General features: G+C 35.9%; 2 long non-coding RNA genes and 1 pseudogene across 2 annotated transcripts; all 3 read right to left on the reverse strand.

The window, feature by feature from the left end:
- Positions 1-1,165: 1,165 nt before the first annotated feature.
- Positions 1,166-8,897, reverse strand: LOC139783722 (uncharacterized; annotated as a pseudogene).
- A 5,360-nt stretch (positions 8,898-14,257) lies between these two features.
- Positions 14,258-15,471, reverse strand: LOC139783726 (uncharacterized). Its single transcript, XR_011721358.1, has 2 exons — positions 14,968-15,471; positions 14,258-14,604 (listed from the first exon to the last, which is right to left on the reverse strand). It is a non-coding gene; the product is annotated as an uncharacterized lncRNA (long non-coding RNA).
- Positions 15,472-17,169: 1,698 nt separating this feature from the next.
- On the reverse strand, positions 17,170-17,703 carry LOC139783719 (uncharacterized). The gene is made up of 2 exons (XR_011721353.1): positions 17,620-17,703; positions 17,170-17,531 (listed from the first exon to the last, which is right to left on the reverse strand). It is a non-coding gene; the product is annotated as an uncharacterized lncRNA (long non-coding RNA).
- Between the last annotated feature and the right edge of the window lie 7,270 nt (positions 17,704-24,973).

Consider the following 24,973-nt stretch of genomic DNA (forward strand, 5'->3'; position numbering starts at 1 on the left):
AAGTAAATTTTCCTAAGGGATGATATAGAGATTACTGCGTCATATATATATATATACATATATATATATATATATATATAATAATAAAAAAGATAATGAGTCAATATACTATCTAGTGTACCCGTAAAAAACTCAATGAAGTTTTGCGACAAAACTTTTTGACATGCATTCGAGATTTTTTACGTTTTTTACGCCTTTGTTTCACGCATTATACAATTTAAAGATCAGCGCCGCTATTCGCGTGCTAACGATCACTTAATTAATGTCTAGGTTGTCCAACAATTCGATACGCGACTAGTCTTAATTTCTAATGTCTTGTTATCAAGATGAATCATCTGCCTATATTTATATACTGACTTTGGAGCACTTTTTTTGACTTACAAGTTACTTCAGTACTCTTTCTATTTATATGTCTAAAGTCTCTTTTAGGGGCAGCTTTGCTACTTCGAAGAAAATCCTAGAATGCAAATAAAATCGAATAAACATTGGTTATTCACAAAAATATGTTTCAATATATGTATATATAAATTATAACGTGTATAATATATAAAGTGTAATATGTTATATATATACAATATATAAAGGAAATACATAGCAAAAAGTAAATACTTACTTGTGGCTGTACTTGCTGTGGACTTTAATGCTTCTTTGTGTTTCCTACACTGTTAAAAATTTCTACATGAAATTTAATGAAAACGTAACGGAAGCAAATTTCACAAACGTACATTAAAAATATTTAATGTTGTCAATGAAAATGAAGTTACGTAACTTAAATTTAATGGTACATGCATTAAATTTCATGCACATCGACATACAAATAATGTAATGTAGAAACAAAAAATTCAGCTTATTTTACTGAAATTTAATGTTTATTACATGAAATTTAATGTTCATTGTGCATTAAGTGTAATGTTCATTGTGCATTAAGTTTAATGTTCATTGTGCATGAAATTTAATACATGTGCCATTAAATTTAAGTTACTTGTAACTTTATTTTCATTGACAACATTAAACGTTTATAATGTACATTTATGAAATTTGCTTCCGTTACATTTTCATTACATTTTATGTATAATAGAAATTTTTCCCTTACAAAAAATACACCCGACTAGTGTCCGAAATTACACTCAAATGAGTGTTAACTCTCAATAGAGGTTTGTTTGCGAGTTAACACTCATTTGAGTGTAATTTCGGACACTGTTGCGTGTATTTTTTGTAAGGGTTAACAACGCACTATTACAATATTTAAATAATGAATCATTTTATATATAATTAAATTTTAATGTACATTCTTTATTGAATGTTATACAGACGGGTTAACATGAAAAAAAGATAAAGCATTAATTTGAAAGATTATAATGATTATAATGTGTTTTTACTCTTTTACAATTTCAACTCTTCTTGAACAGAAATTATTTCGAAAAAATAAGAAACAAAAGTTAATTAAATTTGTTTATCAGTAGAATTTATAACATATTATAGATCTTTTTGTTACATCCAGAATTGATGTTTTCATAAAAAAAAAAAAAACAAATATCAGGTTTTCATAAAAAAAAAAACAAATATCATTTTATGTTTTCATAAAAAGATTAAAATTCAAATGCAATCAGCAAATTATTCCGAGACCGGCAATTAAAGTCGTTCACGCTCGGAACCCCGGACGGCCAGATCTTACGGATTGCAGCAAAGTTCCTGCAAAGTAAAATCCGTATTCATATCATATGTAATAATAATAAACATCTGCAATTTAATTTGGATAATATTAGTTTTATTTTGCAATTTAATTTTTATAAATTTGAAGTGTAGCGCATTTAAAATTAATTTAAGATTCTGGATTTTTATCTTATTTTCTTTAAGATTTAATTCGAAAGCATGTTCTTTTAATTGATAATTATTTCTTTGAGAAAAAGATTCACTCCAAATATTTTAAAAAATTATTATACATATTATTGTTTCTTGCTGATTTGCATGAGAGAAACATAATTACTCACATATTCCTAGCAGCGTACAATAATAATCGAATTTTATGTATCACTTGGTTCAATTCGGAATTCATCACAGAATGTAGAAAGTTCTTTCGCAAGTTTAAATACAGCCACATTAAATGACTTTTGTCGACGAGCTTTTGATGCTCTTTTTGCTCCACTTTGTGGATTAATTTGTAAAAAAACTCTGAAAACAATAAACATTTAAATTAAATAATTTAAACAGTTTTATTTATTTACATTTTTAATACATAAAAGTAACACATTCAATACATTAAAAATATATATATTTATTATTAATACATTAAGGTAACTGAACCCCACATGACTTAGTACCCAATATGACCTACTTGTTGTTTCTAAGTGTTTCTATATATATATATTTATATATATACACAAATTATAATAAAACATAGTTACCTTTGTATAAACTCTAAAGATTTTTCAATTTCAGGCGCATAGCAAAATCCATAAACGTAATGTGCAAGAAAAGTTATCAAGATTCCTTCAAAAGAATTCGTGGAAGTAATTAAAATTTTTTGATTAATGACGACGCTGCATTTTGCATCCTGATCATATAACGATTTTCCTGCAAAGTACAATTGAAAATTATTGTTAAAAAAATAAAGTAAAACATTTATTGTTTAGAGACTTCTAATAAAAATACCTCTGATAATGAGCACAGGATATTGCGTGTCAGCAGCATGTGCTACGTCGACATCATCGATGTCATCCTGAAATATAAAAAAACACTTTAATAGGTTTATGAAGCATAATTATAAATTAAGCTATAGAGGATAGTGGCTTTATTCTACTTACTCCAATTATTTTAAAAAGAAAATTTTCCTTTTCATTGAAATAAAAGATTAATAACCGGAAAACTACTAGTAGTTTTGGCATTTTATCTTTCCTTATTTGAATAGCTGTTTTGCAATCGTTTATAATCTCATTTATTTCATTTCCTTTCTTTTTCTGTTTAAGTTTGAAATATTGTCTCATGGGTTTCGCCTTCTTACTGAGTGAATTTGTCCAGACTTGGAGAACATTTTTTCCTAATAATCGAGAACAGTGTTGAAAGAAGCAATCAATTTCTTGTAAAAAAGGCCAGTCAGTGGCGATTTTCTCTAAATTTCTGTTTTTCTCATTTAATACGGCACGAAGAGTTGGATACGTTTCTTCCATTAATTTTAAAACTTGTGGACTTGTTTCGCAAAGAACAAAAAGTTGTAATAAAATATGTCGTTTATTTTCTTGACTTTCTGCATTTTCATCTAACGGTAGAATAGGTGCATATTCAGTACAGCCGTACTCGTCTTGATATCGTGATGTTGCAGCTTGCTTCTGGCGTTCTTCTTGCTCCGCATCGTCACTATCGTAATCCGTAGATTTCGATTTCCTCTTACGTTTTCTTGAATTAATCTTATAAAGACAGGCATTATAAATTTCAAGCCTTACGGTTTCTAAGCCAGTTCCCCACATTTCGTCGTTACCAATTGTATCACCAAAAGTTTTCGGATAAGTACTGCAGAGGATTTTTGCAATTTCATGTGCTTTACCTCTTGTCGTGTCTTTGTGAGTATCAATCATATATTCTACGATTTTCTGAATAACTGCTTTTCTATCTGAAAAACACAGTTTATCTCCTCTTTTGCAAGTAGCAACTATTTTTTCCGATAATTTACTCCACACTGTGTCTTCTAGATTTATTGATTTTACTGTTGTACTTGATGTATAATTTGATAAACTTAATGTTTCAGATTTTTTACTGATAGAACTAGAATCTGAAATAGATAAAAAAAACACTTGCGTGTATATAGGAGAAAGTGGGACAAGACGGTGTAGTAAAAGTTTGATGATGAACAAAAGTTAAGTTTCCATAATCAACGAATCATTTTTACTTCTTAAATATTCTTTGCATATCAATCTTTTAATATAACTGTCATAAAATAAAATCTTCAGAGAATTTTAAACTTTATTTTTTTAAAATAAAGTCATTTCTCCCTATCTCTTGCCTCATGGCTAAGGTAAGACAAGGTATCCCTGTGGACTTACACTGATGGGATTACAATTTAAAAGTATAATATAATTTAATAGTAATGTCACAAGTGAAAAAATTAGATAAAATCATAAGGAAATTGTAAAAAAAAGATAAATTATGGTCTAAGTCAATAATATTGTACAACTGTCTACTTCATTGGCTTGTGGGTAACTGTCAACGATCAAAGGGCTACGATAATTTTTATGCCTACAAGCATCTCTACAAACCCCTTTATCTTGAAAATTGTAAAGAATTTGTTGCGAAAAATATTACCTCGACCACGATCCTCCAGTATTGAAATTATTATCAAAATTATTAAATTGACTAGCAATTTAATTTGCGTCATTGCATTTCTTGTTCTACTTAACGGCTGCGTTTTAAAAGTCCGTCAAACAGGAAGTGTACAGTTCGAGAAAACTTGTAAATGTATTGTATATAAATTCATTTCGAAAATTATTTTTGAGCACTAAGATTTACTTTCAGTCGGGTAGCCATTTTCCTCAATTTAAATATATTGATACATTTCCCAGTTTTAATACGTTATTATTTATTTATAAATTTAAGAATGCGTATAAACGTCATTACATTAAGAATATTAAAAAATAAACTTAATAAAAAAATAATGAAATGTATACCTGAAATGTTACCTCTCTGCATCGCTGAACTACATTCATTTGAAACATTTTGGTTATTTTCGTCTTTTTTATCATAATCCAAAGGCATATTTATATCCAAAATCGTTAAAACAATGGCATCCTTACATTGTTCTGCATATTCCAGTAAGACATCATTATCATCTATTTCTGTTCCATCATTTTGTACAAGTAACTACAAAAATATTCAATCACATTATATTTTATTAATGAGTAGGTTGATAAACGTAACTCATTTTTTGCAAAAACTTTTATGATAATTACCTTGTAAGTGTTGTCTTCAGGAAGTTTTAATTTTTTTATAGCAATTTCAATTATTTCTGATATACTGTTTGCTTTTATCATAATTCTTTTATAACCAGGTTATTCTACTTTGAATAATGGCATTTTGCGATCTGAAAAATATGAAGTGTCTGAGCACAAAGATTGTCGTAACACTCAGGGAATTCTGAAGTCTGTCCTGTTTTACCGATAAAACGCAATAATTTTGTAACAACTTTTTGTATGTATTACTTTTACATTGAAAATCTTATTCCAGAATTAAAGTATATACATGTTTACATGCAGTATGGAGTATACTTTATGTAGAGAGCGAAAGTTTTTTAATTCAGATCTTTTTTGTCATTTGTCAGACGAATATGGTGTTCAGAGCTATCAATCATGACAATATTTGCTTGATATAAAAGTTCTAGAGTTTATACTTATGAAATTGGAGTCTCTAAACATGTAGATTACAAGAAGAAACAACGTTGAGTTTTTAAAATTAGACTTAAACACCTAATTCAATATGAAAAGGTTTTATAAAAATTTATCCGTATGTATGAGTGCGATATTGATGTAGTAGTAATAACCCATACAGCACAAAATGTTTTCAAAAAATATTTCTAAATATTTCTATAAAAATATTGCGAGAAACATTTTAAAATGGTTTTAGGAATATTTTAAAATGGTTTAAAAACCTTTTGTGGTAACATTTTTAAGAATATTTCAAGAATCTTTTAAAAATATTTTTAAAAACGTTCTTTTTTATCACCCAGATAAAATTTTCTTAAATATTTGAAATGTATTTTTAAAATATTAATTCGAATCTACACATTTATTGTATCATAATCTTGTTTCAAAATATTTAAAAAATATTTTTATTTCTTATTGGTTTTATAATCTTTTTTCAAATATTTTCAAAAATATTTTTGAAATATTATGAAATATTCTTAATTAAAGATGTATGTCGCTTATGTCAAAATAAAGGGATAAAGCTGAAATTTACAGAGATTGTGCACTTATATATCCCAAAAACCTGTGTTAAATTTGCGATCGATTGTCCGACCCGTTTCTGAGATATTTACTTTAAAAGTTACAGAAATTGTATATATATATATATACTTCCCATGTAAATATTCCAGGTAGCACACATGGTCTTATTGACGTCAATTTAAGGTCATATTTCGTCCACGACGTCATATGTCCTTTATATGACGTGTATCCAACGTCCTATTATGGATATGAAAGTATGACGTCATGAAAAGGACATGAATTAGACGTCATTTTAAGATCAAATTTGGTACACGACAATTTTATTTTCATTTTTTGAGTTTTTCGTAATTAAAACAGACCCATACAGCATAGAAGCTTGCAAGACCCAGCAAGCATAGAAGCTTGCAAGACATTGCAGGAACGTTACAAGTTGCAATGTAATGTTGTAAAGACAATTGCAACATTTCGTTGAAATATTAGAACAACATTGCAGAAATATTATAAGAATAATTGAAAATATAGTACTATAACTTACTCCGTGAACATATATGCACACACATACATAAAGAATAGATTTTTTTTAGATTTATGTTTCTTTAAATTTAATTCCTAATTATTTTTCAACTTTGATTCAATTCATTAAATAAATTCTTTATTTTGTCAGGTAGCATTGATTCAATTCATTAAATAAATTTTGTCAGGTAGCGTCTTCAGGCGTTATCATGCATGTTGTTAACGTTATTATATTAATATTATATTATGTTAAATATACAAATTTCATATTAATAATAATTATTGTATATTAATTGTAATTGCGTTATTATTTTTAATATTTACCGGTTATTATCATTACACGATTTTTGAACACTATAAAGATATGTTATATAGAAGTATAAGCAACAAGGAAGCGTCAGAATCAAAGGATCACCACTAGTCCGTTCGATCATCGATGTCAAGCGACGTTAGGTGCGGTACTGACTCGGATGGGTGACCGCGCGGCTGTATGCACACACGACATATACATAATAAATGTATTTTCTTTTTTTTTTGTTTTTCTAAAATTCTTAATTCACAACAGCATAACGGTATATACATACCTTTAAATGACTCATATTTATATGACATTTTTAAAACATTTTTAAAATTATTATGAACATATTTTATTTTTTAAAACAATATTTCTAAAAGATTTTACAAATATTATTGAATACATTTATTTGCAATCTTTTAAAAATATTTTTGAAAATATTTTTCTGACATGATCTGACGGACATAGAAACATTCAAAAAATATTTTTGTAAATTATTTTAAATTATTTTAATCTTCCTAAAAAATATTTTAAAAATATTTAAAAAACATTTTGTGCTGTATGGGAATGTACTGATATTTTGTAAACCTTATGTATTGTAAATTGTATGTAAATCGTTCAGTCGGTTCATGACTTCAGCATCTCTTTAAGTCATACGGCAACATGCAAAAACTTGTGCATTACTTACGTTAATAAGAGAAAATGTATAAATTGATTTAAAACATATTAAACAAAACAATACAATTAAATTAAACTAGACAATAATCAACATTTCGATATAATACAGCAAAAATGTAATAAAATATGAATAATCACAAATTCTGATAACTTTGTAAACGTGCTAATCCATAATTTTTTATTAAATAATATACAATATACAAAAAATATTAACTACATATCTACAGTTATACCTTTATGGTAATCGTTAGTCAATATACGTACTTAATATGATATGGATGATGTAGATAGTGGTATCAAATACAATGAGAAACAAAACCATGTGATGGTTTAATGCACCACATACTTCCTATAGTATAAACATGCAATGGTTTGAAATATAACATCTCTTGCAGGTTACGACATTCATATGATTTAATTTGGCCAAGTTCGTAAGCATTAAGGTGTGGTATATAGTTATTTTCTATCACCTCGAATAAAACATAAATATTCTCTTCATAGAAGAGAAACGGGCATATTTTTCCTATTACGATATTATATCGGTAACCATCTTGGTGTAAAACTAAAGCATATCCTTGTTTATATTCGGTACCTTTCACAACAACTTTGTTACATTGCTGGAGCAGTTGAGGTAACCTAGCATTTTGTATAGCTTTCCATATATCCTTGTTGTATAAGTCAATGTGAAAGTTACTAACTTCATAAAATTCTGTTTGGATTCTAATGTCTGCTCCTAATCATACTAGACTTTGTAAAAGTTCATGTTTTATGCTAAGAGATTTTGGTACATTTATAAAATTAAGAGTGTATCGAATGGTTCTTTTAAAAAAACGATGTTTGCTCTCAAAACGCATAGTCCACACTTTTATTAGAGGGCCAAATTGCAAAATGAGTTCAGGATAATGAATCAAGTAATGATGCTTTGGCCGCAATTTGACTTTATGAAATAACATTTCTCTCGTTGAAATGTACTGAGAAATAATTAATTGTAGATAAGGTAAACAAGATTTATGAATTGTTGGGGAACAAATGATTTCAACGATCTCATTGAGTAGAAGTGTACAAATCCACACTTTATCATCAATTGCTTCAATCTTGTCTTCAATTAAAAGAGGCAAAAGTCTAAGAAAGTTCCAAATTTGGCAAGCACCTCCACTTATTCTCTTACTCGTAACAGTTATTATACAGGGTTTATCTTGTCGATCTTCTGTCGAATACTTAAAGTTCTCAATTCTCTTGTTTAATTGTTTTAAAGTAAACCATTTATTATCAATAAAATAAGCAATATATAATTGCAAATCGAAGGCTACAACTCCTTCGAACAAATCATGTCCTAAACACGGAGGTAATCCTGGTGAACAAACATGATAATTTTTTAATTGGTTGAAAACTGAATTGAATTTGATACCTTCAAAATCATTTTTATTTCCAATCTTGTCTAAAGCATTGTTGTACGATTCAATGCTCCTTGATTTGTACATTTTACATGAACCACCATCAGAATAAAATTCTTCTCTTGTTATGTGACAAAATCTGCACAAATATTGTGCTGTACTGAAATTTTCAACAAAACCTCCCAATCCATGACTGCCTAAATTGTCACCAATAATAAAAACAAGACAACCCTTAATAAATTTACCATCAATTTCAATTCCTGTTTCTTCAATAATTTTTAAATCTTCTACTATTTTTCCATAAACACTTTTATGGTTAAAATCTGCTTCTTTACATAGAGCAACAAGTTTAATGCAGTTAATGTGACTGCGAAAGTTGTCTGGTACATTACCCAAACTCATATAAACGGCCAATAATTTATGTTTTTTCTTTGCTGAACCTATTGGGTTGACGACTTCAAATGCATCTTGATAAAGAATTATTTGTAAAGCTTCTAGATTATCTTTGAAAAACAAGTTGCTTCTAAACATTTTTCCATCTGTGAAATCTTTTAAAAGTTCGTCGTGTTGGGATTGCGATCTAAGATTAATTATATCTTGCAATGATTTATCCTTGAAAAAATATTTTAACGTTTCTTGCACAGGCACGTAAGCAAAATACTTTTTCGTTACTTTATCAATTTTAATAAAGATTGGATCGACGTAATCAAACTCTTTTTTATAAAATTTTTTTCTCTTAAAATCTGTTTGAAAAATGCTATTACTTTTAATCCAAGGATCACACTTGAAAACTTTTTTGATAATTTCATTTATTTCATTAGATAAAATATTTTCAGCCAAAAAAGATTCTTTTAATTTTTGTTGAACAATTTTCTGTCCTTTGTCATGAATGTTATTCATTTCAGTAACTATATACTGAATTGTTGATGCTGGAAGTAGTAACTTACTCTCCAACTTTAAGTAAAATTGACCAACATTTTTAAGGAATAAATCTGATTCATCAGCGTCACATTGGACATCACAAGATTCATGTTGCACCATCATATTAGGTTGGTCATCAATTTCGAGCAGTGTATTGTTTAATGACTCTTCAGATTCAATAATCTCGTCATTACTACAATTCTTAAGATTTTTAACAGTAACTATTTTTGCTTCATCATATCGATTTTTATGAATTTTTGATATATGACTGGTAAAAGAAGATAAAATAGAATATTCTCTTTTGCAATTTTGAAACGGACATCGAATTTGTTGTTTTTTATTAATGTGCATTTTCAAATGTTTTGTAAGAATATGAAAATTATCAAATTCTTTCTTGCAAATGTTGATTGTAGGGGAGACCGGGGCTAAAAGGTCAACGGGGTTGAAGTGTCAAATCAAATATCTCGGAACCTGTATATTGTGCGAACTCGCTATTAACATTGTAAACGCTGCTTATAGTACCCATGTGACCAACGGAGTTTCGGCAGGTTACCTGCCGTGTTATGATTTTTACGAGGGCAAACGTGTTTTCGGAAGGTGAAAGTGAAATTTTCTGCGCGTGGAAATATTGTAATTTCTGCAATAATATTTGCTCTCCAAATCTCGCGGTACGTGATTATAAAGAGTAATGCATGCTGAACACGAATCCAGTGTAGTTTTTTCATTATCGTTGATGTCTAATATTTCGTGGGCGATCAAACCTGAAACTTGTGTTTGGGGCTAATCAGTCAGTAAGCACCCGGGGCTGGTCAGTCACTGTGGCGCGCCGGGCGCACGACTTCAGCTCACGGCGAATTCGCCAATTTCAGGTTAGGTTTCCCTTGAGCGTGATTCTGTCTTCCCTTGCACGTGCGTCAGTTTGTATAGGAGGGAAATAGTACGCACGTATCGTCGCAAAACGGGTGTTTTGGCCGACCGAAAAGATGGCGGACCGTTGTTTTTGAGATCGCTCGCGCTCACGGCACGTCGGCGAGGTACGGCGAGGCACGGCACGGCTCTGAGATCCCGCGATTTCCGCGCGAGAGTTGACATGCCGCGCGCGCGGTAGATCGTCGTTGTTGGTCGTTGTGTCAGTGACAGTCGCGCGTGCGACCGCATCGTCCAGCGTTCGCCGCATCGTCTCGGCGTCATTGTCGCCGGCGTTGTAGTGGTGGTGGTGTCGGTGGTGGTCATCGTCGTCGTCGTCGTCGTCGTCGTGGTGGTCATCGTCGTCGTCGTCGTCGTCGTCGTCGTCATCGTCGTCGTCGTGGTGGTCGTGGCCGTCGTCGTCGTGGTGGTCGTGGCCGTCGTCGTCGTCGTCGTCGTCGTCGTCGGCGCGTCGAGGAATCGGCGCGAGGACGCCGTCGAGTCGGTAAAATGGTCGCGCTCCACCGCGAGCTTTTCTAACCCCCCTGTCGCTATTTATCGCTCCCCCGCGAGAAACGCGGCTTGGTTAGGTTGCTCGAGGGTCCGCGCTGATCCTATGGCACCGGAACTCCGTCACGCGTGTTCCCCGTGGTTGCCCGCGTTGACAATATGACGTGCCGTTGGGGAGTTTACGATTTGGTTAACCTCTGTATTCACGTGCCTAAATTGTTTTATGGAATAGGTCTAGGTAAAACAATTATTTTTTAATGTTTCGCATAAAAATTTTAAATAAATTTTTATATTTTTCTCTTAAAAAACAATTATTAAAATGTATCCTATCATTTTTCAGGATTAACTGTACGTATATGTATTGAAAATGCAGTGTGACTGATCAGCCCCGGGGGGGTGACGCTTAAACCCCGGCATTTTTGAGATTTCAATTTTTGCACCGTTGTCGTTTTTGCTCTATACCGGTTAAACAAAGCGACGTAGATAAAAATTTCCTTAATAAATTTTGTAGCTAAAGGTTTACTCTTTACAGTGGTATACCACATTTAACTTCAATTATTTATTTTGTTGTTAAAAATCGGCTCCGAAAAAAAACTGACCTTTTAGCCCCGGTCTCCCCTACATACAAACTTTCCTCTTTCATCTGCAGAACAAGTTGTGTCCAGAAATGTTTCTTGTTTTTTTGATAGTAATCCATGTGTACGATGTAAGTGTGTTCTTAAATATGCACTAATTTGGAAAAATTTCTTACATCTGTCATAGCCACAATAATAAACACGAGTAATGTTTCTATGATAATTATGGTGGTCTAAGTGTCTTTTCAAATATGGAGTTCCAAAATTGCAGAAGTTACAGTAAAACATTTTAGCCTGCAACATGTAATATCGTCATTATATAATTTTAGAATACTTTGAGTAAAATGGGGATAAAAGTAAAGTAAATGTATCAAATTTGGCCTAATATCCTATATAACCTACTTGTTTTTAAGTAGTAACATGACAAATTGAACAAATAACGCTAGTATATCGTACTTATTTTTAATTGCGCCAGTTATAAAGAGAATATATTGCTCTTTAAAATAACAGCTGTATTATTTTTAACATGTAAAATCCAAGTGGTAAGTATCTTTGTATTCCCATTGAAAAATCTTTCTGTTTTAACCCAAGTGAATGTATTTAATTTAAAAAATTTTAATAAAATATATAACATTTCATCTCAAAGAATTAAAAAGGAAACAGAAATGATAAAATTTTATTGAAATAAAAAATTTGTAATGTACAAAAACTTGGCGTTATTAGATAAGAATAATAATGAAAAGACTAGAAATAAGAAAGAATGCAATAAATGTAACAAATAGCTTGTGCGTAATTTAGCGAAGCGTGTGACGAAAAGGCCCGCTTTTACTTCATTTGTTATTAAATATGTTATAACTGAATTCAGGAATAGCTGTGTTTTGATGCACAAGAAATATGTAAACATTCTGTGGAAAGATCTCGAGCGTTAGCCACTGGGTGGGGGAAGTCGACTCGAACATGCTCATGCAAACGCCGTTACGTCTGATATTTTTGCTGTTAAATATTATTGCATCTTTATAGATTATTCTGTATCTTTTAATGTTAAAATATGTTGTTTAATACTATGTATTATCGATACATGTAGCAGAGTCCTATCCCGCGAATGACTGCAAAATGCTACTCGTTTTCTCGATTTAAATTTTCTATGTGTTCCCATCATGCGACGCAATTTTAACTAGCACCAGATTTCTTGCCTCAAAAACTATAAGAAATGATGTTTTACTTTCCCCGAACAAACTAAAAACGAGTTTTTTCGTCACACCCTTCTCTTTAGATACTTTAGCAAAACCGTTCTTTCCGTGTAATCAACTAAAATTAATCGAAATCACACGGAAAATCGTATTTTCTATACTTGTAACAAAAAAGTATACAAAAACTTACCGTTATAACCTTCGATTGGCAGCAATCAGTCGTAAAAGGTAGCCTCAAACCACCAACCACCGCGCCGTCGAAATTTGTTTGTCTCTTGAGTGTCTCACTTTATCGAGGCAAAAGCACCCACTTCTGAAAGATATCACTATTCCCGCTACGACGTGTAAGACATGCACTAGCAGGTATCGCTCAGTGTACGACGCACGACTGTTATACACATACACATATATGCGAAGCGCGCACGTATCACTAGGCGCTACCAGCGCTACCTACACACATGTATACGTTCGCGTGTACGTGTAGCAGCCACGTGACGCACACTAAGGGATACTATTCCACTTCGTGCAGAAACACGTAGAAATTTCTTTCTCATTCTTGCGCCACAATCGAAAGAGAGAGATGTGGGATTTTCGTGCGCATCATTATGCGCATATCCCCCGATTAGGGGACCACCGTTTACTTCAAAAACTTATAATTACATTAATTTTGTGCATATATATAGATTAATATATTTTCAGTTTCTGCATTAAATTTAATGTGCGTATACATTATAGTTCATGCGTATGTATATTAAATTTCATGTAAAGTTTATTAAATTATATACAGGGTATTAAATTTCGTACATGTGTACATTAAATTCCATACATATGTACATTAATATACTTTCAGTTTTTGTGTTGAAATGTCATGTACATAAACATTAAATTTTATGCGTACTTACATTAAATTTTATGAAAAAGTGCACTAAATTTCATGAATATGTACACAAACATATGTTTCAGTTACAAATATATTAAATTTTGTGTACTTATGTACATTAAATTTAATGCCATTTTTAACAGTGCAAGCTCTGGTTTAAAAGATTGCAAATATCTCTTATGTCGTCAAGTTTATAACCGCTATAGTATTCTAATGTTGGATTCCGTCCTCCCAAGTCCTTCATTAGCAACGCGAGTAACAACGCCGCCGCTGCCATTTTACTATCACTAAACCTGATCATTGTATAATCCATCAGAGAATGTTCCAGTATGTACCGAGCCAGAGTTAACGTGGACATAGACACCTTGGCACACTATTTTCAGATAGTAGTGATTGAATTAGTATACATTTATATAGATTCCATTTTAATAAGACGGATATTTTATTGGAGAATAAAATAAAAAATTAAAGCATTAGTCTCCAACAGAAGAATGTAATTAATCTTCTACAACCTGATGTTTTAAAATTCTTTCTACAGTACTTCTTTCTACAGTAAATATTATATATATGTTTGCAAAAGCGCATCTTTTATGCGTTTTTTCTTTAGATGACGAAACTTCCGCTTTTCGCTTGGCGCGAGTTTCTCTACCAACATTGGGTTGTCGTAATACATTGCTCTGTAAAGAATTTTGACTTCTGGTCGTTATTCCTTTCCTTAAAGTTGCAGTGCTGTTTTGTCGATTTTGTCCCAGTAATACCTTCGGTGGTGCCATTTTTCAGATATGACGAAACTTTAGTTCCTTATCTAATTGCTATAATTCACAAATATACATATAATTAGTTTATATATATTATACATAGTTTAATTTATATAGTGCATAATATAATACGAAATGTTTCAGAAATAAATTGTCAAATTTGAGGAGCATATTCTACTAACAGTAAAAATGGAAAAGTTACAAATTTTAAGTAACATCAAAGGAAAGGGAGACGTAAAAAGAAGGAAGATAAGAGAGATAAGTGATTTCGAAGTACAACAGATAGTATAAGTGAATAAAAGAGAGAAGGAGGACATGTAAAATGTATATATGAAATGAAAAGAGAGCATTTTTATCTTTTTCTAACTCTTAAAACTGGAAAAGAATAAAAAATAAGTTGAACCGATAATAACTTACGATAATTCCTTTGCATAAACGGAATTAATCTCCTCGGCATCAGCTCCCTGCCGTCAATATATAACTTGCATTCCGCTTCTGCATAATCGACGATACATGCCCATTTCGTGGCATCTAGCCTTAGCATCTTTGTGATATCCTCATCATTAGGATTTTCTTCGTATCCTATCTTCTAAAGAAGCCCATCGAAAATTCTTGATATGTATAACTAGATGACATTCAGAGCACTGGGCAAAAATCACATAACATTCAGAGCACTGGGCAGAAATCACATATATATTATATATATATTCACGCCAAACCGCATATATAACATCATGTTATTTTTACATTTAGGAAAATTATTTCATATTAACTCAATAGGCGTTAAACTTGCATACATAGGGAACTTTCCAGCAAGTGACACAAGCCGACACAAACGTCGTTCTATCTTTCTTTTTTGGCAATGAGTAACAAAGAAAAAACGATACCTGTGTCGACTTGTGTCGCTTGCTGGAAAGCTCCCATAAGTGAATCTCGCGTTTTATGTAAAATTTTGTAAGAAACCGGTAATCTAACCTATACTACGTTTACGCGAGCGTTACTTAATTCTGTATAGTAACTTACGAAAACGATACGATAACTTACGATAATTCCTTCGCGTAAACGGGATCTCTTCGGCATCAGCTCCATGCCGTCAATATATCTAGGTTAACCTGTGTAAACACTCGCGTAATCGCGTAAACGTAGTATAGTAAGTAACAGTAATATATATAGAATAATAGATATATAGGATAATTACATATAAAACAATTACCTTGAATTAATCGTCGCGTCGCGTAAAGAGTCACGGTCGGTCTCGCTCCGACACTACCGTGTCTCTCGATAGGTTAACTGAACTGACAGTGACAGCGCACTGAACGCACTATCTGCACTGCGCGCAGTACACACACGTATTAACTGAACTGACTGTGACAGCGCGCTGGCGAAAGCGCCGCCAGTGTCGAAAAAGTGAAAGTGACATTACTCTGTTATATGTATGTTATAATCGCAGCGTTAGGAGGAGGAGGAGGAGGAGGAGTATCTTAAATAAAATTTTTCACATTTGGACTTTGCGTCCCAATATCTCCGCTCGTAGGGCACGTAGCGGAAAATATTATAGGAGATACCCCCCCCCCCCCAAGTCGACCCCAAGCTATCGATCAAGCCTACTTAGAACTTGATCCGTTCACTCGTTATCGAGATCTCAACATCTCGAGTACTCGCAACCCGTCGCGTCGCGTAAAAGAGTCACGGTTGGTATCGCTCCGCGTGTACTTGGCGCGAGACACTACCGTGTCTCTTGATGTTGTCAGAAACGCAGCTAAAATTAAGCACAATGTGCGTCACGATGTAACAGCAGAAATGCGGCAAAAATTGAGCAGAGTTTATCAGCATAAATAAAGCAAATTTCAAACATTGCATGCTGGCACAATGTGTCAACAGAGTGCACACCGAGATTGCACATAACTTGCTATCATAGTGTAACAACAGATTGTCAGCAGAAATTAAACTTGTCTGCGAGTACACTATGATGGCAAAAACGCTGCAGAAACGCAGCATGCTCTGTTGGCATATCAAGACATTTTATTTAATAAATAATCGTAAGGCCGTAAGAAAATAGACCAATCACAGGCGATTATTTTTCTCGCGCTTGAAGAATAATCGAGTGTGATTGGTCTATTTTCTTATGGCCTTATGATTAAAACTAAATCTTTGTTACGTGCAACGGCTTTAAAAGACGGTCTTGAAATAAGATCCGAAATAATTGGCCACATATCTTGAAAAATTAAAGATTAATTATAAAGAAATACTATATTAAAATGTTTTTAATTATAAATACAAAAATATTTAGATTATTTAAAATATATATATCGATTATTATCGATAGTTTTGACTATTGAAAATTATCGATGTCATTTTTACAACTATCAATAGTTTTTGATATTTTTTTTATTCAGATAAAAGAGGGACCATGGGGGGTGCCCATATGGTCTAAATAGAGAGAACGAAACTAGTTGTATAGTTTTCGACATTGGTTTTATGTTTCGTCGATGTTATGCTTTTTAAGCGTAATGTCTACTACGGGCAAGATTTGCTATTACAAAAATATAAAAAAAATCTTATTAATCTAATAATAGGGTATTATAATAGGGTATATTTATAATTAAACAACTAGCAATATACATACATACATCTTTATTAATCAATCAGGTAATCTGTAATGTCACATATTCCATTTTTAAAACATTCCTTGATCCATTTACATTTGACAATTTTAATTGATGTTTGCTCACGTGCATTCACGTTTCTCACAATAGTAATTGTCTCAATATCGCTTGTGTCTTCTACAAACGCATGCGTAACGGAATTATCAATGTTGTCTCTAACTGTACCTGACATGAAACGGAATTTAAATTCGGCGGAACACACGATCGATTCGCAAAGAATCCAATTTTATCTCTAAACGGAGAATAAGGCGATGGACCTCCGAATAATTCCTTGTCCATCTCTTTTTCCTGCTCACTGGTTAACTTGTCTGCAAGCTAAATAATTTGCACGATTAGATTAGTGCGATATAATTTTTATATATATATATATATATATTTAGTAATAAACGTTAATTTCAAGTACCTCGTTCGTCATCTTGATCTTGTCCAATGAACGCTTCAAAGTTTCTTCGTCTGCGTCAACAAAGAAGTCGTCGTCAAACTCGTCATATTCATCACAGCAGTCTACGCGCTTCATCTCGACCATCTCGCTGTCTTTTCTAGATAGATAGAAAATCATAAGTAACTTCGGTATCCAATATAGGGGAGACCGGGGCCTAACCGTCGCCGGGGTTGAAGCGTCAAGTCAAATATCTCGGAACCTGTATATTGTGCGAACTCGCTATTAACATTGTAAACGCTGCTTATGGTACCCATGTGACCAACGGAGTTTCGGCAGGTTATCTGCCGTGTTATGATTTTTACGAGGGCAAACGTGTTTTCGGAAGGTGAAAGTGAAATTTTCTGCGCGTGGAAATTTTGTAATATCTGCAATAATATTTGCTCTCCAAATCTCAAAGTACGTGATTATAAAGAGTAATGCATGCTGAACACGAATCCAGTGTAGTTTTTTCATTATCGTTGATGTCTAATATTTCGTGGGCGATCAAACCTGAAACTTGTGCTTGGGGCCTATCCGTCAGTAAGCACCCGGGATTTATCCGTCAGTCTCGTCACTGTGGCGCGCTGGGCGCACGACTTCGGCTCACGGCGATTTCAGGTTAGGTTTCCCTCGAGCGTGATTCTGTCTTTCCTTGCACGTGCGTCAGTTTGTATAGGAGGGAAATAGTACGCACGTATCGTCGCAAAACGGGTGTTTTGGCCGACCGAAAAGATGGCGGACCGTTGTTTTTGAGATCGCTCGCGCTCACGGCACGTCGGCGAGGTACGGCGAGGCACGGCACGGCTCTGAGATCCCGCGATTTCCGCGCGAGAGTTGACATGCCGCGCGCGCGGTAGATCGTCGTTGTTGGTCGTTGTGTCAGTGACAGTCGCGCGTGCGACCGCATCGTCCAGCGTTCGCCGCATCGTCTCGGCGTCATTGTCGCCGGCGTTGTAGTGATGGTGGTGTCGGTGGTGGTCATCGTCGTCGTCGTCGTCGTCGTCGTCGTCGTCGTCGTCGTCGTCGTCGTCGTCGTCGTCGTCGTCGTCGTCGTCGTCGTCGTCGTCGTCGTCGCCGTCGTCGTCGTCGTCGTCGTCGTCGTCGTCGGCGCGTCGAGGAATCGGCGCGAGGACGCCGTCGAGTCGGTAAAATGGTCGCGCTCCACCGCGAGCTTTTCTAACCCCCCCTGTCGCTATTTATCGCTCCCCCGCGAGAAACGCGGCTTGGTTAGGTTGCTCGAGGGTCCGCGCTGATCCTATGGCACCGGAACGCCGTCACGCGTGTTCCCCGTGGTTGCCCGCGTTGACAATATGACGTGCCGTTGGGGAGTTTACGATTTGGTTAACCTCTGTATTCACGTGCCTAAATTGTTTTATGGAATAAGTAAAACAATTATTTTTTAATAAATTTTTATATTTTTCTCTTAAAAAACAATTATTAAAATGTATCCTATCATTTTTCAGGATTAGATGTATGTATATGTGTTGAAAATGCAGTGTGACGGATAAACCCTGGGGGGGTGACGGTTAAACCCCGGCATTTTTGAGATTTCAATTTTTGCACCGTTGTCGTTTTTGTTCTATACCGGTTAAACAAAGCGACGTAGATAAAAATTTCCTTAATAAATTTTGTAGCTAAAGGTTCACTCTTTACAGTGGTATACCACATTTAACTTCAATTATTTATTTTCTTGTTAAAAATCGGCACCGAAAAAAAACTGACGGTTAGGCCCCGGTCTCCCCTACTGTCAAATAATGATAAATTGTTTGTAACTGACCTGTCCAAATTCCGGATCTGGCAAAGCGATGCAGAGGTGGCTGCAATTTGCGCACGGGTTCGAGCCGGCCTGTCGGTCGCGACGCGTGAAACACTTTCAGATTTCAGATCTGTGAAACCGTGTCACCTTGTAGTTTGTAGTTCGGCGGCAGCGAGCGGTTCCCGACTCTCGTCAGTCTCGTCGTTCTCGATCTCGACTGTGTCAGATCGTCAGATGTTTCAAAATTCACCGCCAGCGCTGGGCTGCGTTCTAAAATCTATATAATTTAGGTCACGTACATACACTATATAGCACTTGAGATACCGATTTTGATTGAATTTTGGAACGCCGGTGTGAACGCAGCCCTGGCTTTTATACCCTATGAGACGGGTTACCAACGGGTTACCGCCGATAAGTCAATTACAACTACAGTCGGTAATCTGTCCCATAAAAGTAAAAAGCTGGAGATAGGCTGAGTTTCCCCTGAGCGCGTCACGCATCGCGTCATGTATCGTTAACCAATCTGAACATCCCGTCACAAATAATGCAAAGGCCATTGCACGTAACAAAGTTTTAGTCATAATCGTAAGGCCGTAAAAAAATAGACCAATCACATTCAATTATTCTTCAAGCTCAAGGAAAATAATCGACTGTGATTGGTCTATTTTCTTACGGCCTTACGATTATAACTAAAACTTTGTTACGTGGAATGGCCTTAATAAAATACGATGTTTTGATTGGTCGTGACGGATGACGCGACGCGTGACGCGCTCAGTGGAAACTCTGCCATACGCTGAATCATACCTTACAAGCTTGTGATTGGTGGAACCGTTAGTACAGTCGAGCGGCACTTATATACCGCGCTTTGCGTTATTCATTTATTCAGAATAACTGCAAAAGCTGCCGGACGAACAATTTATCTTGGTCAGTGATCAGACGGAAATTGAATTTTTATCGGTGAGAAATAAGAATACAATATACAATACTTGGACAACGGCGACGAATAATAATATAATAAGATAAGTATGAAACGCTCTATTTCACGGAAACGGTGGCATCAATTGAGTGATAGGCAACAAAGAAGAATTAGATCCGAAATTAAAACTAATTTGCATGATAAGAGTTATATATTAAAGAATACTTTAAGAGAGTTAGACAATATTAAGACTCAAGGTAAGTGTGGCACGTCACATATAAAACATACTTTTACAGATAATGTGGAAAATAATTATATTTGCGATAGTGCATGTTCATCGAGTGCATGTTCTATAAATGTTGAAGATGATGCAGATGTTCTTCTTGATAATGATGTTCTTTCTTCTGATGATAGTGTGTCCTCTGTTATTAGTAATACTTCCTCGGTTATTGAGCCATCTTTTCGCGAAAAAATAGCATCCTGTTTTGTAGAAAACAATCTTACTCACGTACAAGGTAATAATATTTTATCTCTTCTTAAAACACATTCTTGTTTTCGTAACTTACCAAAAAATGTGAGAACAGTTATAAATAGGGGAGACCGGGGCTAAAAGGTCAGTTTTTTTTCGGTGCCGATTTTTAACAAGAAAATAAATAATTTTAGTTAAATGTGGTATACCACTGTAAAGAGCGAACCTTTAGCTACAAAATTTATATAGGAAATTTTTATCTACGTCGCTTTGTTTAACCGGTATGGAGCAAAAACGACAACGATGGAAAAATTGAAATCTCAAAAATGCCGGGGTTTAAGCGTCACCCCCCCGGGGTTAATCAGTCACACTGCATTTTCAATACATATACGTACATCTAATCCTGAAAAATGATAGGATACATTTTAATAATTGTTTTTTAAGAGAAAAATATAAAAATTTATTTAAAATTTTTATGCGAAACATTATTAAAAAATAATTGTTTTACCTATTCCATAAAACAATTTAGGCACGTGAATACAGAGGTTAACCAAATCGTAAACTCCCCAACGGCACGTCATATTGTCAACGCGGGCAACCACGGGGAACACGCGTGACGGCGTTCCGATGCCATAGGATCAGCGCGGACCCTCGAGCAACCTAACCAAGCCGCGTTTCTCGCGGGGGAGCGATAAATAGCGACAGGGGGGTTAGAAAAGCTCGCGGTGGAGCGCGACCATTTTACCGACTCGACGGCGTCCTCGCGCCGATTCCTCGACGCGCCGACGACGACGACGACGACGACGGCCACGACCACCACGACGACGATGACGACGACGACGACGACGACGACGACGACGACGACGACGACGACGACGACGACGACGACGACGACGACGACGACGATGACCACGACGACGACGACGACGACGACGACGACGACGACGACGACGACGACGACGACGACGACGACGACGACGACGACGACGACGACGACGACGACGACGACGACGACGACGACGACGACGATGACCACCACCGACACCACCACCACTACAACGCCGGCGCGGCGAACGCTGGACGAAGCGGTCGCACGCGCGACTGTCACTGACACAACGACCAACAACGACGATCTACCGCGCGCGCGGCATGTCAACTCTCGCGCGGAAATCGCGGGATCTCAGAGCCGTGCCGTGCCTCGCCGTACCTCGCCGACGTGCCGTGAACGCGAGCGATCTCAAAAACAACGGTCCGCCATCTTTTCGGTCGGCCAAAACACCCGTTTTGCGACGATACGTGCGTACTATTTCCCTCCTATACAAACTGACGCACGTGCAAGGGAAGACAGAATCACGCTCGAGGGAAACCTAACCTGAAATCGCCGAATTCGCCGTGAGCTGAAGTCGTGCGCCCGGCGCGCCACAGTGACTGACCAGCCCCGGGTGCTTATTGACTGATTAGCCCCAAACACAAGTTTCAGGTTTGATCGCCCACGAAATATTAGACATCAACGATAATGAAAAAACTACACTGAATTCGTGTTCAGCATGCATTACTTTTTATAATCACGTACCTCGAGATTTGGAGAGCAAATATTATTGCAGATATTACAAAATTTCCACGCGCAGAAAATTTCACTTTCACCTTCCGAAAACACGTTTGCCCTCGTAAAAATCATAACACGGCAGGTAACCTGCCGAAACTCCGTTGGTCACATGGGTACCATAAGCAGCGTTTACAATGTTAATAGCGAGTTCGCACAATATACAGGTTCCGAGATATTTGATTTGGCGGATTTACCCCGTTAGCGGTCTAGCCCCGGTCTCCCCTACATGCAATTATATTTTAATAATTTATTTAAGCAAATTATGATTTGTAGAAATATATATCTGTAATAATAAATGAACGTAGTTGAATAATTATACTCACAATTTCGACTGAATTCGCTGGCTTCTTTATAAGATCGTGGATAAGAAGAAAACGAGGGAACGACCTCAGAATGCGTTGAAAAACCCTCGACGAGTCCTCGACTCGAAAACGCCGCGTTTCCTTTACCTTCTGGACGGCGTTACGTCACGTACCGGCCACGTGACCGAGCTTCGCAGGCTCGTGTTTTGATATTTTGTATCTGCGACGCACCTCGAGTCCCGAGACTGCCAAATAAATTCTCAGTGTTCCCTCTTTGTGGATCACTTCTCACGCCGGCGATAGCACGTGTTGAAATGTTAATTTCTGTTCACGATGTTTACATACATATATGTTAATTTTTCCGTAGGAACCGGAAAAACGAGCCGTTTGTAACGCACGTTGAAGCAATAAGTCACCTGCGAGACGCCGACAAATTAACGCGACAAGCGTCTCTCAAACGGCGTCCCGTCTATCTCCCTATTTAACCTGCTTGTTTTGTCGATAAACCGGCGCACCACCTCGACAACAATCACGGTCTCACTACTGCGACACACTGCGACGAGACGACCGAGACGTGAACATACGCACAGAACATATATAATGTACCGTAACGTGTATACGCAACTCGCGACTTGACGCGACTGAGCGACCCCGGCCACACAACACGTACCGCGGACACCAAATAACAAATGAATATCCAATGAGAGGTTACCTAGATGTGGCGGGAGAACGAGATAGGATTTGTACATATTCCTCACAAATTCTTAAAGTATTCTCAGCACTAAATCGTGAAGTATTCATTATATGAACTTCTGAGGAATACTTTAGGACGAATTTGATGTGATTAATTCTTCAGGAATTCTTCATGTATTCATTTTTATAGTTCTGTATGTATTCTTTAAAATGAATTCTCTATGAATTTCTATTCACTTTTGTGCTATCTGGGTATTTGAATTTTGCTGATCTTGCATTAAAGAAATTTGTTAATAGGTGTAATAATCTTTATGGTCCAACATTTAATTCGTACAATGTACATGGTCTTATTCATCTTACAAACGATGTGCGACAATTAGGTCCTCTACATTCATTTTCAGCTTTTCCATATGAAAATAATATGGCTGTTTTCAGAAAATATTGTAGAAAACCTGGTTCTGTCCTTCAACAAATTTCAAACAGAATCTCCGAAATAGAAGCACATGCAGCAATTGACTATTGCACTATTGATTCATCAATTCATGTGTCTATGAAGCATAATATAGGTCTTCTTCCATGTAATGTTGTTCCTAATTGTAATCAATATCGTAAAATTGTGTTTGATGAAATCTTGCTCAGTTTAGATTTACATGATAATTGCTGTATGTTACGTGATGGTTCTATTTGTATTGTTGTCAATATTTTTATGGCTGACAATTCACATTATTTGGTATTAAAAAAATTTTCACACGTATGTAAACGTCGACTAAGGACGTAAGCCGCATTTGAATTTCCCGCGCTTATTGCGAGGCGCTCGCGTAGGTACACTCGCGCCTGGCGCCACCTAGAGCGTTCGGATTGGTAGATGCATGTGTGCTGTGATTGGCTGAGGCAGGCGTGCTATGATTGGCTGATGCGTACGTGCGGAGATTGGTTATGAGTCTGGGCGAGGGAGACACTCCCTGTTCAAAGCACTTCTTGTGCGAACGGCGTGCGAGTAAGTCGTAACCGGGCTACGCGGACATATTTAATAAAGTCTCTTTACGCTTTATCGAGTCTCATCCTTTACCGAGTTTAACCTTTCCAATCCTGACCGCCCCTTACAGCTCAGAAGTGGGATACGGCTCGATTAGTCTCGATTTGGTTCGATTACGCGTAAAAATCGCCCGAATAATTACAGGACGGGCTACACAGAAAAAAAAGTGAACCCGCCGAGAAGTTTCTGCGCAGTTCGCGATACATCGCTATCGACGGTCGCGAGCGTGTTCCAGAAGTAGACGGATCGCGTTTCGGTTTCCCCACCGAAGGATCACGAGCGTGTTCCGGAAGACATCGTTGGTTATCAGTATTGGTGCCGCGATTGTTACGCGAAAACGGACATTCGCGAACATAACCGCCGTTGCTGAAGCTGTGAGGAATTATCGCCGTTGCCACGGGCTGTGCGAAATTCTCGCCGTCGCCGAGTGCTGTGCGGAACATTCGCGAATATAGTCCGGAAATTATTACCCGCCGCTGCTGTGCGGAAGTTTCTCGAGCATTCTCGCTGTTGCTAGCGCTGTGCGGGAAGTCGCTCTCGAACATTCTCGCCGTTGCC

This window comes from Temnothorax nylanderi, unplaced genomic scaffold (genome assembly GCF_030848795.1).
Source record: "Temnothorax nylanderi isolate EJ_2023f unplaced genomic scaffold, tnyl_v1.0 TNYL_tig0534_pilon, whole genome shotgun sequence".
Classification (NCBI taxonomy): Eukaryota; Metazoa; Arthropoda; class Insecta; order Hymenoptera; family Formicidae; genus Temnothorax; species Temnothorax nylanderi.